The following is an 11,463-nucleotide window of genomic DNA, read 5'->3' as shown; positions in this document are numbered from 1 at the left end:
TACTATGGATAGAGACTTGCTCAATATCCTTGTAAATAAATGTCCTTCCGCTCAGGTGCCTTCTATCCAAGCTTCACTCACTCAACAGCAATTGAGCCTCTCACAAGGATATATAGGATGGAGTGCTGTCACCAAGGTTAGGGGGCTCTGCAGAGAGGCTCCCATTTCAGTCATGTGGAGATGGCGAGCAGGAGTTTTGCAAGGGGACTGGGGACGTTCCAGACAGAGGGAGCAAAGTATGCAGACAGAAATAGGCAGGGGTGAGTCTGAGAGGAATAGTGGACACTTCTGGTGCTTTTCATTTACTTGTAGGGGTCCAAATTTCCATCTGCTACCTATCTGGTATCATTTTTCCCTCTGCCTAAAGTGCTTACGTACATGAAATGCAGGGAGGCCTTATTGTCTGAGAAAGTATTTCACTTTCATTTTTAAAATATACTTTGGGGGTATTGACAGTTGTTCTTTTTTGTTTTCAGTACTTTACATATGTTGCTGGATTGCTTTCTGGCTTGAATAGATTTGGGTGGCAATCTGCTGTAATTCTTATTTTTGTTCCTATATATGTAAGGTATGTTTTTAATTTGGCTGTTTTTAAGATTTTCTTCTTACCCTTGATTTTCTGTAATTTGTTGTGATGAGTTTTGGTGTGGTTTTTCTTCACTTTCATTCTGCTTGGGGTTTGCTGAGCTTCTTGGATCTGTGAATTTATAGTTTTCAGCAAATTTGGGAACATATTTGGCTATTAATTCTTCAAATATTTTCATCTTCTTTGCCTTTATTTCAACCTCAAGTATGTTGGACCCTTTGAAATTTCCCCACAGGTCAGTGATTCTTTGTTCATTTCTTTCAGTTTTATTTTCTCTTTGTTTTACTTTGGATAGTTTCTTTTCCTATGTCTTCAGTTTACTGTTCATTTTACCCAATCTAATGTAGTTTTAAAATGTTCAGATATTTTAGTTTTCATTTCTAGAAGTTTCTTTGATTCTTTTTCTATCTTCTGTTTCTCTCCTCATATTTTCTTTCACCTTCTCAAACATGTAAAACATATTTATGACACCTGTTTTCACATTCTTGCCTCTTAATTGTATCATCTCTGTAATTTCTTGTTCTGTTTCTGTGGATTGATTTTTCTCCTGGATATGGATCATATTTTCCTGCTTCTTTGCATCCCTGATAACTTTTTGTTGGATGATAGATATTGTGAATTTAATATGGCTGTATTCTGGGTTTTGTTTTATTTCTCTAAACTCGTTGGGCTTTGTTTGGCATGCGGTGGGGTTACTTGGAATGGCTCTGATCTTTGCAAGGGTTATGTTTAATATCTGCCTTTAGCTTGGGTTAATCAATCCTTGCTGAAGCAGCACCCCTCTGAGGACTATGCATTATGTCCCATGCATAATGCAGTTTTTTTATTCTGGTTGGTGGAAGTATAAACAATTCCAAGCTCTTTGTGAACTTCAGGAATCATTCAAACCTACTTTGCAGTCTTTCTCTCATGGACCTCGGGTTGTTTCCTTGCATGCATGCGTAGCTAAGAGGTCTCCTTTACAGACTTCTGGAGAGTGCTCTCTTTCTCTCTGTGCTCTACAGGCCTTGACCTCCACAAACTTCAATCTTTTCTCTACCCTTTCGTGAGAATACTGGGCTTCATTTAGGTTCTCCTTTCTGTACAACAGCGTGGAAACTGTCTCCAGGCAATAACCCTCAGCAATTGCAGGGCTCACTTTGTTTTCCATCAAGCCTTGCCTATTATTCAATGTCTGAAAACAATTGTTTCATATGCTTCTTTTTCTCATTTTCTAGTTTTTCTCAAGCAGGAGGATAAATGCAGTCTCAGATGTTCCCAGTATTGGGAACACTGTGTTTCTTAAAATATTTTTTATTATGGAAAATTTAAATCATAAGATAAGTAGAGAGAATGATAATTGATCCCAATCTATTCCATCATCTCAGCTCCATAATGATCAACTTATGTCCAAGATGCTTTAATCTAAATACCTCCTGCTTCTCACAGGGAGATTATTTGAATTTATTTGAAACAAATCTCATAGATTGTATAATCTCATTTATAAATATTTCTGTATGCATTTATAAAAGATAAGGCTTCCACCTTTACTTATAAACCCCATTCTTCTCAAACTTACTCCTTGTTATGGTTTGGATGTGAGGTGTCCCCCCAAAAAAATTTCGTGTGAGACATTGCAAGAATGTTCAGAGGAGAAACAATTGGTTTGTAAGAGTCTTGACCCATTGGGTGAACTAATCCCCTGATAGGGATTAACTGAGTGGTAACTGAAGTGGTAGATTGTGGCTGGAGGAGGTAGGAATTAGGACATGGCTTTGGTGTATATATATGTATCTGGAGAGTGGAGTCTCAGTTTTCTGATCACGATGATGTGAGCTGCTTCCCTCTGCCACCCTCTCCTGCCATGATGTTCAACCTTACCTCAGCCCTGAGGGAAGGAGCCGGCCTTGTATGGACTAAGACCTCTGAAACCTTGAGCCCTCCAACAAACTGTTCCTCCTCTATAATTGTTCTGATCAGATCCTTTAGTCACAGCAGTAAAAAAGCTGATTAAACCACTCCTCAATGGCAGGTAAACACCCACTAACTCCTTATCTTTAATAGTTGTGATGCCCAATCTTCCTTCTGTCCTTCCCAACCTTCATCAAGAACCCCCTCCCCCTCTACTCTCCTTTGAACCCCAGTTTCATGTGCACACCTGGCAGATAAGCACAGTTGCTCCTCAAGTTACCTTGGGGTGACATCCTGACAAACTCATCATAAATCATAATTATCATGGAAGTAAAAAACGCACTGAGTACGCTTTGCCTACCAAACCATGTGGCTTTGCAACAGCACACTGTAGGTTCCTGCTTGTTTGCTCCCATGATCATGTGGCCAACTGGGAGCTGCTGCTGCCCAACATTGAGGGAGAGTATCATCCTGCGGTCTGCCAGCTTGGGAAAAGAGTAAAATCAAACTTTGAACCATGGCTTCCACGAAATGCACATTGTCTTCACATCATAAAGTGAAAACTTTTTAAGTCAAACTATGTGAATTGGGACTGTATCTTGAAAGATAAAGAAAGCACCTTAAGGTCCCATTTAGTTCTGACCTGATTTGACCTGGAGAGAAAGTCATAGGCAGTTGTGGAAACAATTGCAATAATTGCTCAGTCTCTGCCAGGAGCTCCCAACACATCTAGCATTGCCTCTCGGGGGTGCTTTACCACTGCTCTGATTAGCCTGTCATCATGTGATTTAATTTATTTTAAAAGTTGAAACTATGCAAAAGAAGTCATGAGATATTTATGTTTATCAAAATCACTTGTGGGTTCATAACATTTGGGTAACACTGATTGACTAGCATATAGCAGGACCAGCTTCCATGTAATTAGCAAATGGGCCTTCTAAGTGTGATTTCAGAGAACAGTAAGACTCATGCCCTCTCCTGCCCACTCCCATCCCTCACCTCTTCTTGAAGGCTTGATATGATCTGTATTGAGAAAAAGGCCACAGAGAGAAGTGATTTTAAAACAGTTTTATTGACATTTAATTCACATACCACACAGTTCACTCACTCAAAGAGAACGATTCGGTGTTTTTTGGTATATCCATGGATACACGCAGTCCTCACAACAGTACATTTTGGAACATTTTCATCATCTGAAAGAAACCCTATTCCCATCAGAAGTCACCCCATATTTCCCTTCTGTCCTACCGTCCCGGGGCAAACTGACTGATTTTTGTCTCTATGGATTTGTCTATTCTGGATATTTCATATAAATGGAATAACATAACATGTGTTCTTTGGTGTCTGAAAACAGGAGTGATCTAAAGTGGTTTAAATTCCTATTAAAGAGGCAAAGACTACTTCTATCCCTTTAAATAGGTTTGTGATGGGGGAGGAAAGACCCTTTGGTCTCTAGAGGAGCAGAGGCAAAGCAGAGTAGCAAGAAGCAGCCGGCCTGCCTTCAGCTTGGCTGGGGCAGGCCCCGGCTGTCAACACTAAATATCAAAGCTTCAAGATGATAATTCAGATGTTGGCATCAAAAGAGAAGGACTTGCCCAAGTGGCCTCATGTATAGATGCAGGTAGGCTCCGGTTACTGTCTGTCACATTCATAAATAGTGGAAATGAGACTTATAATTAGACCGCACTTAACTGACAGCTCACCTTGATTTCTCACTGAGCTGATCACAGGACCAAAGTGCCTCTTTCCTCTGCCGCGGCTTGTAGCTCGGAGCGCAGGAACAATGTTGCGCAGGCTATTTGCCCAATCAGGCCAGGTAACGGGGCACCAGGCTGTCATTTTCATTATGAGGAAATAGGTCTTTTGGTGTAATTTTCCTCCAGTAATTAGTCTCTCTGTGATTTTTAGACTTCATGTCATGTTGTGAATGCAACATGTTCGACAGCATTCCTGCCGAGGAAATATCTTCTATGATGGGTAAGCAAATACTATCTTTCATTAAAAACATCAGAAAAATTTCATCTGAAACTTCTGAACAGCCAGGGGGAGGAAAACTCCTAACAACAACAAAAAGCCCACTTGTGCCAAAATCCATGTGAGAGTGTCTTCCAGGGCAGTTTGAGAAGCGTCCATTGGCTGGATGTCTGCTCGCATGTTAGCAATGACGTCTTCTGAGACAATTGCTTTCTGTCTACCAAATGGTGTTGTTTAACTAAGAAAGGTAAGTGGGTGGCCTAAGTGATATGTATCAAATTAAGACACTTGCCTAAGCCAGAAGTCTTGTAAATCAGATTTTGACTCTACTAGTCCATAGTTCTTTTTAGTTTTCTCTGTAGGTGCATGCCTATGAATCAACTTCCTCAATCCTTCATAGAAAGAAGCAGTGAAAAATAATTATTATCAGATAATAAGTTTATCCTGCTGAATACATGATATCTGGGAGAAAAATGGGCACTGAAATTCTTAGGTCAAGACAGCCATGCAATCTTTTTGGATTAAGACTGAGCTATGATGGTACTATGGAGAGACTAGAATTCTCAGACCTTACTGGTGGGAATATAAAATAATTTGACTGCTTTGGAACACATTTTGAGGTGTCTAATCATCAAACATTTACCTGGCAGTTCCACTTTGAGATATATTAATAAAAGAAATGAGTGCATACTAACACACATACAAGAATGTTCTTGGTAGTTTTGATCATTCCACTGACTTTCCTATTCCCATTCCTTGCATTTCCCTTCATTCTCCTTTGTCTAATCCACTGAACTTCTCCCCCTTTCACCCTGATTGTGGTTTAGCTTCTACCTTTCAGAAAAAAACACTGGGCCTTTGGTTTTTTGGGGATTGACTTACTTCGCTTAGCATGATAGTCTCCAGAGCCATCCGTTTACCAGCAAATGAGTAATAGTACATATGTCACATTTTCTTTATCTGTTCATTTGTTGAAGGGCACTAGTTTGGTTCCATAGTTTAGCTATTGTGAATTGTGCTGCTATAAATATTGATGACCACCTCTTTTTTTTTTTTAAACATTTCAAGAAGCAATATTGAAAGACGTGTTCCACATAACTATGGTACTTCTAGGTCAGGGACTTCTGGGTGATATTGTATATGTGGGTGGAGATATGAGAGAGAGAGAGAGAGAGAGAGAGAGAGAGAGAGAGAGAGAGAGAGAGAGAAGTGGGTGTCGTCTGTGTAGCCATGGTGGAAGAAAGCAGAAGAGTCTAGAGAGTGAGGACCTGAGGGCCCAGAATAGCACGTTGGAGATGAGCCAGATACCTGTGTAGGGGAGGGAGGGCACTAGGATGAGTCAGGAAGACCCAGGGGAATAACCTGACTTCCCATGCAGGAATCTTCATCTCTAATGCACGCTTCCCAGGTCTCTGTCCCAGGTTTTTGCTCCTCTCTGTGTTTTTTCTCTGTAGAGACCTTCTCTGTTTTAGTGAGGTCAGTTTTCTGCTAACACCTTCCACATCCACCCCTGCCTTGACTTTACCTCCACACTCCACCTCCTCATTCTCCCTCCCTCAGCCTGTACATGGACAGGTCCCATAAAACAAGTCTGGAAGGCGCTGGAGGGTGTGGGGCCAGATAGGCTCAAGGATGTAATAAGGTGTTTTCAGGCAAAAAGGGAACATTCTAATAGAAAGCTAAAGATTGTAGATACAATGAAAGAAGATCCTAGAAGAACTTAGAGAGGCTTTGCTTTAGGAAGGGGGAGGAGAAGAGGAAGGGTAAATATGGAGACTTTTGGAAATAGAGATGCACCTGACTGCTTCCAGTCTCTTCTCTCTGAGCTGTGCCTAGGACATCACTAGCACATGGTTAGTTTTTGCTATTTCTCTAGCACTGTGCTATGTGCTTACGGATGCCACCTCATTTATTTTTTAATGACAACCCTGTAAGAAAGATGCTGTTATTAACTTTACTTTTTAGATGAGGAAGCTGAAGCTTAGAATATTAAGTCATTTTTCTGAGGTTGAATCCCATGTGTGAGTCCAGTCTGCATGTGGTTACTAAATTCGTACTCATAGCCAGTAGGCTGCAGTGCCTCTTTCTGGATATGTGCCCACCTTTGGTACTTCCCGAGGCCCTCCTTAGCGCCACTGTCTGCCCACCCTGGACCTGTCTGCATGATCTCAGGGTGCTTTCCTTCTTGCTGTGTTTTGCAGCTGGGGAGATCATACACATGGCCAAGCAGGCAGGGATGGGAAAGTACCCCTGTTTGATCTGTCCTGGCCCTGAATTCATGAATGAAGAGCTAAGGAGCAACTTAATTGGCAGTGCAGAGCCACTGATGACTTTTGATGAGAGCTGAGCTTTAGGGAGAAGAAACTGACAGCCACCAAGGGATGGACTGGAGCTGGCAGAGAGTGCAGGCAAGAGACAGGTCTCCTGCAGTCCAGGTGAGGTAACAGGTCTGTTAGGATGAGGGGAGGGAGGGCCGAAAAGAGAGGATGGGAGCTATCAGAGAAATTGCTCTTCCCAGAGGCCCTGCTGGGGAATATATTTATCCAGCTTCCAAGAGAGCAAGTGGAAAAGAATATCTTGTTCATTTAGCACTTAATCAAATCTATATTTCCCAGCTGAGCTTTCAAACGCCCTTTGTAAACTGATGCCAACCCGTTTCCTTCTCACTCCTTCCCAACTTTCATCCTCCACAATGGGCAGGCTGTTTTTACTGTTCCACAAACATATTGTGATTAATATTGTATCTCAGGTTCTATCCCTACCTCTTAGGATGGCCCCTGTTTCCCCATCTATTCAGCAGGCATTGTGTTGATTATAGCTACTCTTCTTTTATTTATGTATTTGTGTATTTATTTTGGTACGGGGAGCATAACCACTGACCACATCCCCAGCCCTTTTAAAAAATATTTTCTCACTAAGTTACTTAGGACCTTGCTAAGTTGCTGAGGATGACTCTGAACTCATAATCCTCCCGTCTCAGCCTCCTGAGCTTCTGGGATTACAGGCGTGTGCCACCATGCCCGGCTACAGCTACTCTTCATTCTTCTTTCCTCTGAATTCCCCACGCCTTTGAAGGCAAGTGTGCATGGGTTAGCTGGTTGTGTGTCTTCTAGAGCTCATTGGAGAATGACTGGTGACCAGCATCTATTATGCTCCCTTCAAGTCCTCCACAAAGCCCAGCCTTGCCTGGAGCACATAGTGAGTTTCAGATGCGCTGGGTGTTGAAGATTCACAGGTGGAGAACATAGCTTCCATGTGGAGTTTTAACATGCTGAACTTAGTTCTGTCTTAAAACTCAATTTCCAATCAAATGCCTCTTGACTGGAGAGAGGCGTTTCAGAAATCGGGCAGAGGTGACTGGAGACAAGATGGCGAGGGAAGGACAGGTTTGAAGGGAGAATTGTGGTGAGCTTGTGTGCTCTGCCGTACTCCACTCTTCCTTGCTCCTGAAAACTCTGGAACATGTCTGACCTGGATGCCTAAATGTCCTCTTCTTTATTTGGGGGGCAAGAATTAACCCACAGTCAGCTTGGAAGAGAAACAGCAGTAAACACTCAGACTAAAGCAGAGGAACAGAATTTACGTGCATACTTATGACCAAGTCATTGGTAGTAATTAAGGAAAGTTGCCATCTTTGAAGGAAATGAAGAGTCCATTTGGGAGCTTTGTGACTGGCACAAGCCCATGCTGCATTAGCAGCTCCACTCAGGTGTGACTTCCATGGCACCTGTTCCCCCATGAGCCACACTATGGGTGCTAGCTCAGTGCTTCTTGGCTGACAACACATGTTGTTTATATAGCACACCCCTCCCCCCCCAGTGGATGCTATTACTGTTATTGTCCCTCGTCTCATATGAGATAACCAGGACACACCTCTGTAAATTATTAGTAATCCCAAGATCACCACAGCCGGGAGGTAGAAGAGAAGGATTTCAACCCGGGCATTCCAGCTTTTCCGTATCTGCTTTAACTGCCATTCTCCGCCATTTTAACCATTCCTGTGTGGAGTCTGTTTTAGCTGCCTAGGGATAGAAGAGTACTGAAGTCACTAGGTTCCTGGGTGGGGGGCTGGAGTGGTAGGTAAAGGGGATAGAGGAGAGGAAAAAGATGGGGAGGAGATGACAAAAAGCAGAGAGTTGGAGACCAGGACATTTGCCTTTATTTCACCATCTACCCAGGACTTGGCTGGGTATTAGAATTGCCCTTTACCACTTTTAATTGAGGATTCCTCAAAGCCAATCCCAGGTATTCGAAAGTAGCAATTAGATGTTATTGTCCTTGGTCGTTCATCATCTGTGCTCTCTGACAGGAAGGAGCAGATGCTGTGTGAAGATCATGCTGTCAGGGACCTTGTGGAGCAATTTGGGCTTGATGGATGTCACTCCCTCACTGCTTCTCCAGTCAGACAACCCAGGACACGGCAGGGACAAGGAGGTCTCTCATCAGTTGTCTCTTCAATCTAGATGTCTTGAGCCTTCTGGGAGTTTAGCTGCCTAGGTGAGAATTCTCTTACAGGTGCTCAGTTTGGGATGATTGGTCTTTTAATGGTCACAATACCTTTATTTTATTTGTTTATTTTTTGTGGTGCTGAGGATTGAACCCAGTGTCTCACATGTGCTAGGCAAGCGCTTTACCACTGAGCCACAACCACGGCCCCTGGAATGATTTTTGGAGTAGATTTCTTCCTTCCTTCCTTCCTTCCTTCCTCCCTCCCTCCCTCCCTCCCTTCCTTCCCTCCTTCCCTCCTTCCCTCCTTCCCTCCTTCCTCCCTCCCTCCCCCCTCCCTCCCTTTCTTTCTTTCTTTCCAAATTAACTCCACAGTTCTGGAAGCAGAGCAACAGTATCTCTTTGTGTGATGAAACTTTTTGCAGGCTAGAATTTTGTTTTTCTTTGAGATGAAGAGCCATTCATTTGAAGGAAATACTTTGCAACTACGTCTTTTCTCTGAAAGGTGGCTCAGAGGGAATCATTAAATAAAATAAATTAAATAAATAGCCAAGATAGCCTTCCGGGCAGGGCATGGAGCCTGGAGGGACTTTCAAAGCTTCTCTGAAATTCAAACCTTTGGGGGTGGTGGAAAAAAAAATGGATTCCTTTTCTATGTAATGGAAAGATCATTCAGTGTTCTCTGTGTCTCCATTCTCTACCCAAATAAGCTGACAAAATATTTCATATTCTTCCTGTTGGGACTCTGATCCTTTGGGCTAAGATATCACAACTTGAAGAGTCCCTTCTTACACAGTGAGAATTGGGACCGGGGAGGGAGTGTGTGTGTGTGTGTATGTGTGTGTGTGTATGTGTGTGTGTGTGTGTTTGTGTGTGTAACACATAGCTATTGTTATATTATTACCATTGGTTCGTAGTCCTAAAAAGAAATCATAAAAATTAAGTTATGTCCAATTATCTGACTTCCTGCTTCATATCTATAACTGATTTGTGATATAACGAGGGTTTATTCTAGGACTCCCTATCTGGAGGGAGGTGGGAGTTGAGGACAGCCCCTAGGAGAGAAGAGAGTAGCTGCCTGGGTACGCCCACCTGAGAAGCCAGGCTGTTTTTGCCTTGGCGTCCCCACTGTGGCTTGGAACACAGAAGAAGCAGAACAGAGAGGGAAACGAGAATATAAAAGCTCCTCACGCCTAATCTAAATTCCCTGGGGAAGATTTTGTTTGTTAATGCTATATAAAACCTCAGTCTGGGCGTGTGTAGGGGTAACTGTGGAGGCATAATAACTTACCTGGCTTATTAAGGGTGTGATTAACTGCCTTGGTTGTTTGCCTGCTAGAAATGTTTTAAATGAACACAAATGAATTTGTGTTTCACTTAAGACTGAGGGGAAACTGGAACACGTTGTTTATGAGGCTCCAATGCTAACTCTGAGCTGGCAACTTCTCAGCCCTGCGGGTGGTCCCCTTCTTTCACAATGTGCTGGATCCTCCTCCCCACTCCCTCTCTTCCCAGGTAGATCTCACCTGCAGAACCAGACCAAGGGCCAGCCATACTCACTCAGGAGCAATTTGAGTTCATGAAGTTGTGGCTTGGCTCACTTTTCGGCTCCTGAGTTGGTTTCTTAAGACTAACTTTTGGGAGGTGTGTTCCCGTCCTGGTGGCCAGATCTCTGTGCTGTCCTCTGAGGTTAGATGCCTCCCCTGACAACCTTCCCAACTTCCTTGACTTACCTGGGCCTCCCTTTTCCAATTTCTCTAGTCCAACATTCCACCCCTGCCCCTTCCATCTTCATGGGACAGAATTTCTGTCTCCAAAACCCATACAGAAAACGAGAGCTGCTCTACTACTTACAGACTTCCTCAGCGTCCGCAGAGTGGTTCTGCTCCTTGGCTCCTCACTGCTGGGGCTTGCCCATCCTCTCGGCGCCTTCCATGGCTGCATTTGTTATACACAGCTGCTGTCCTTCGTACCTTCCTGTGTTGCCTCTAGCTTACTAAATCAGCTTTTCTCACATCCAGCATTTATTTGTGTTTGGGACTCACAATAAGCAGTCATCGGAATCACCTGGAAGGTTTATTAAAACATAGGTGTCTGGAGACCATTGTCAGAATTACCAATTCAGGAGCTCTGGGGTGGGGCCTTTGAATGTGTATTTCTGGTAAGCTCCCAAGGGATGCTGATGCTGCTGGTTTGGGGACCACACTTGGAGAACACTTTGTTAAGGCACTTACTTGTCTACATATGCTGCTTGATGGGAGTGTCTACCAACAGCTGGAGCTGAACCCCTCTAGCCCCATCTCCCTGCAGGAGATAGGACTAGGTGAAGGGTGATGTGCCTTTCTCTCTGGACTTTTTGCACCTACTGTGTAATGAGGTCTATCAGGCTCCAAATGTCCTGATTATTTGTGACAACAACCTGGATTTCAGGTTAAAAACAAGAAATACAATAGATTTCAGGAACTGATGTGTTAACGAGGGATAGCCAAAGGAAAGTTTATATTTGTTTTAAAATTAAAAGACAGGCATCTTGATTCAGATGTTGCTAGATTTTATTTCCCTGAGTT

The 11,463-nt window shown here is 43.1% G+C and overlaps 1 long non-coding RNA gene across 2 annotated transcripts in view; it reads left to right on the top strand.

Annotated features, from left to right (window-relative positions):
* The first annotated feature begins 438 nt into the window (after positions 1 to 438).
* LOC124075854 (uncharacterized) overlaps positions 439 to 11,463 on the top strand; it is a 50,802-nt gene continuing 39,777 nt past the window's right edge. For both annotated transcript variants that reach the window (XR_009224516.1, XR_006846185.2), the window contains exons 1-3: positions 439 to 568; positions 4,385 to 4,453; positions 8,760 to 8,947. This is a non-coding gene — a long non-coding RNA (uncharacterized LOC124075854). The remainder of the gene's footprint in view (positions 569 to 4,384; positions 4,454 to 8,759; positions 8,948 to 11,463) is intronic.

This window comes from Marmota monax, unplaced genomic scaffold (assembly GCF_021218885.2).
Source record: "Marmota monax isolate L192 unplaced genomic scaffold, Marmota_monax_Labrador192_F-V1.1 WCK01_AAM20220418_F8-fsc00088, whole genome shotgun sequence".
NCBI lineage: Eukaryota > Metazoa > Chordata > Mammalia > Rodentia > Sciuridae > Marmota > Marmota monax.
The sequence above is the reverse complement of the archived record's forward strand: the minus strand, read 5'-3'. Positions and strand labels throughout refer to the sequence as shown.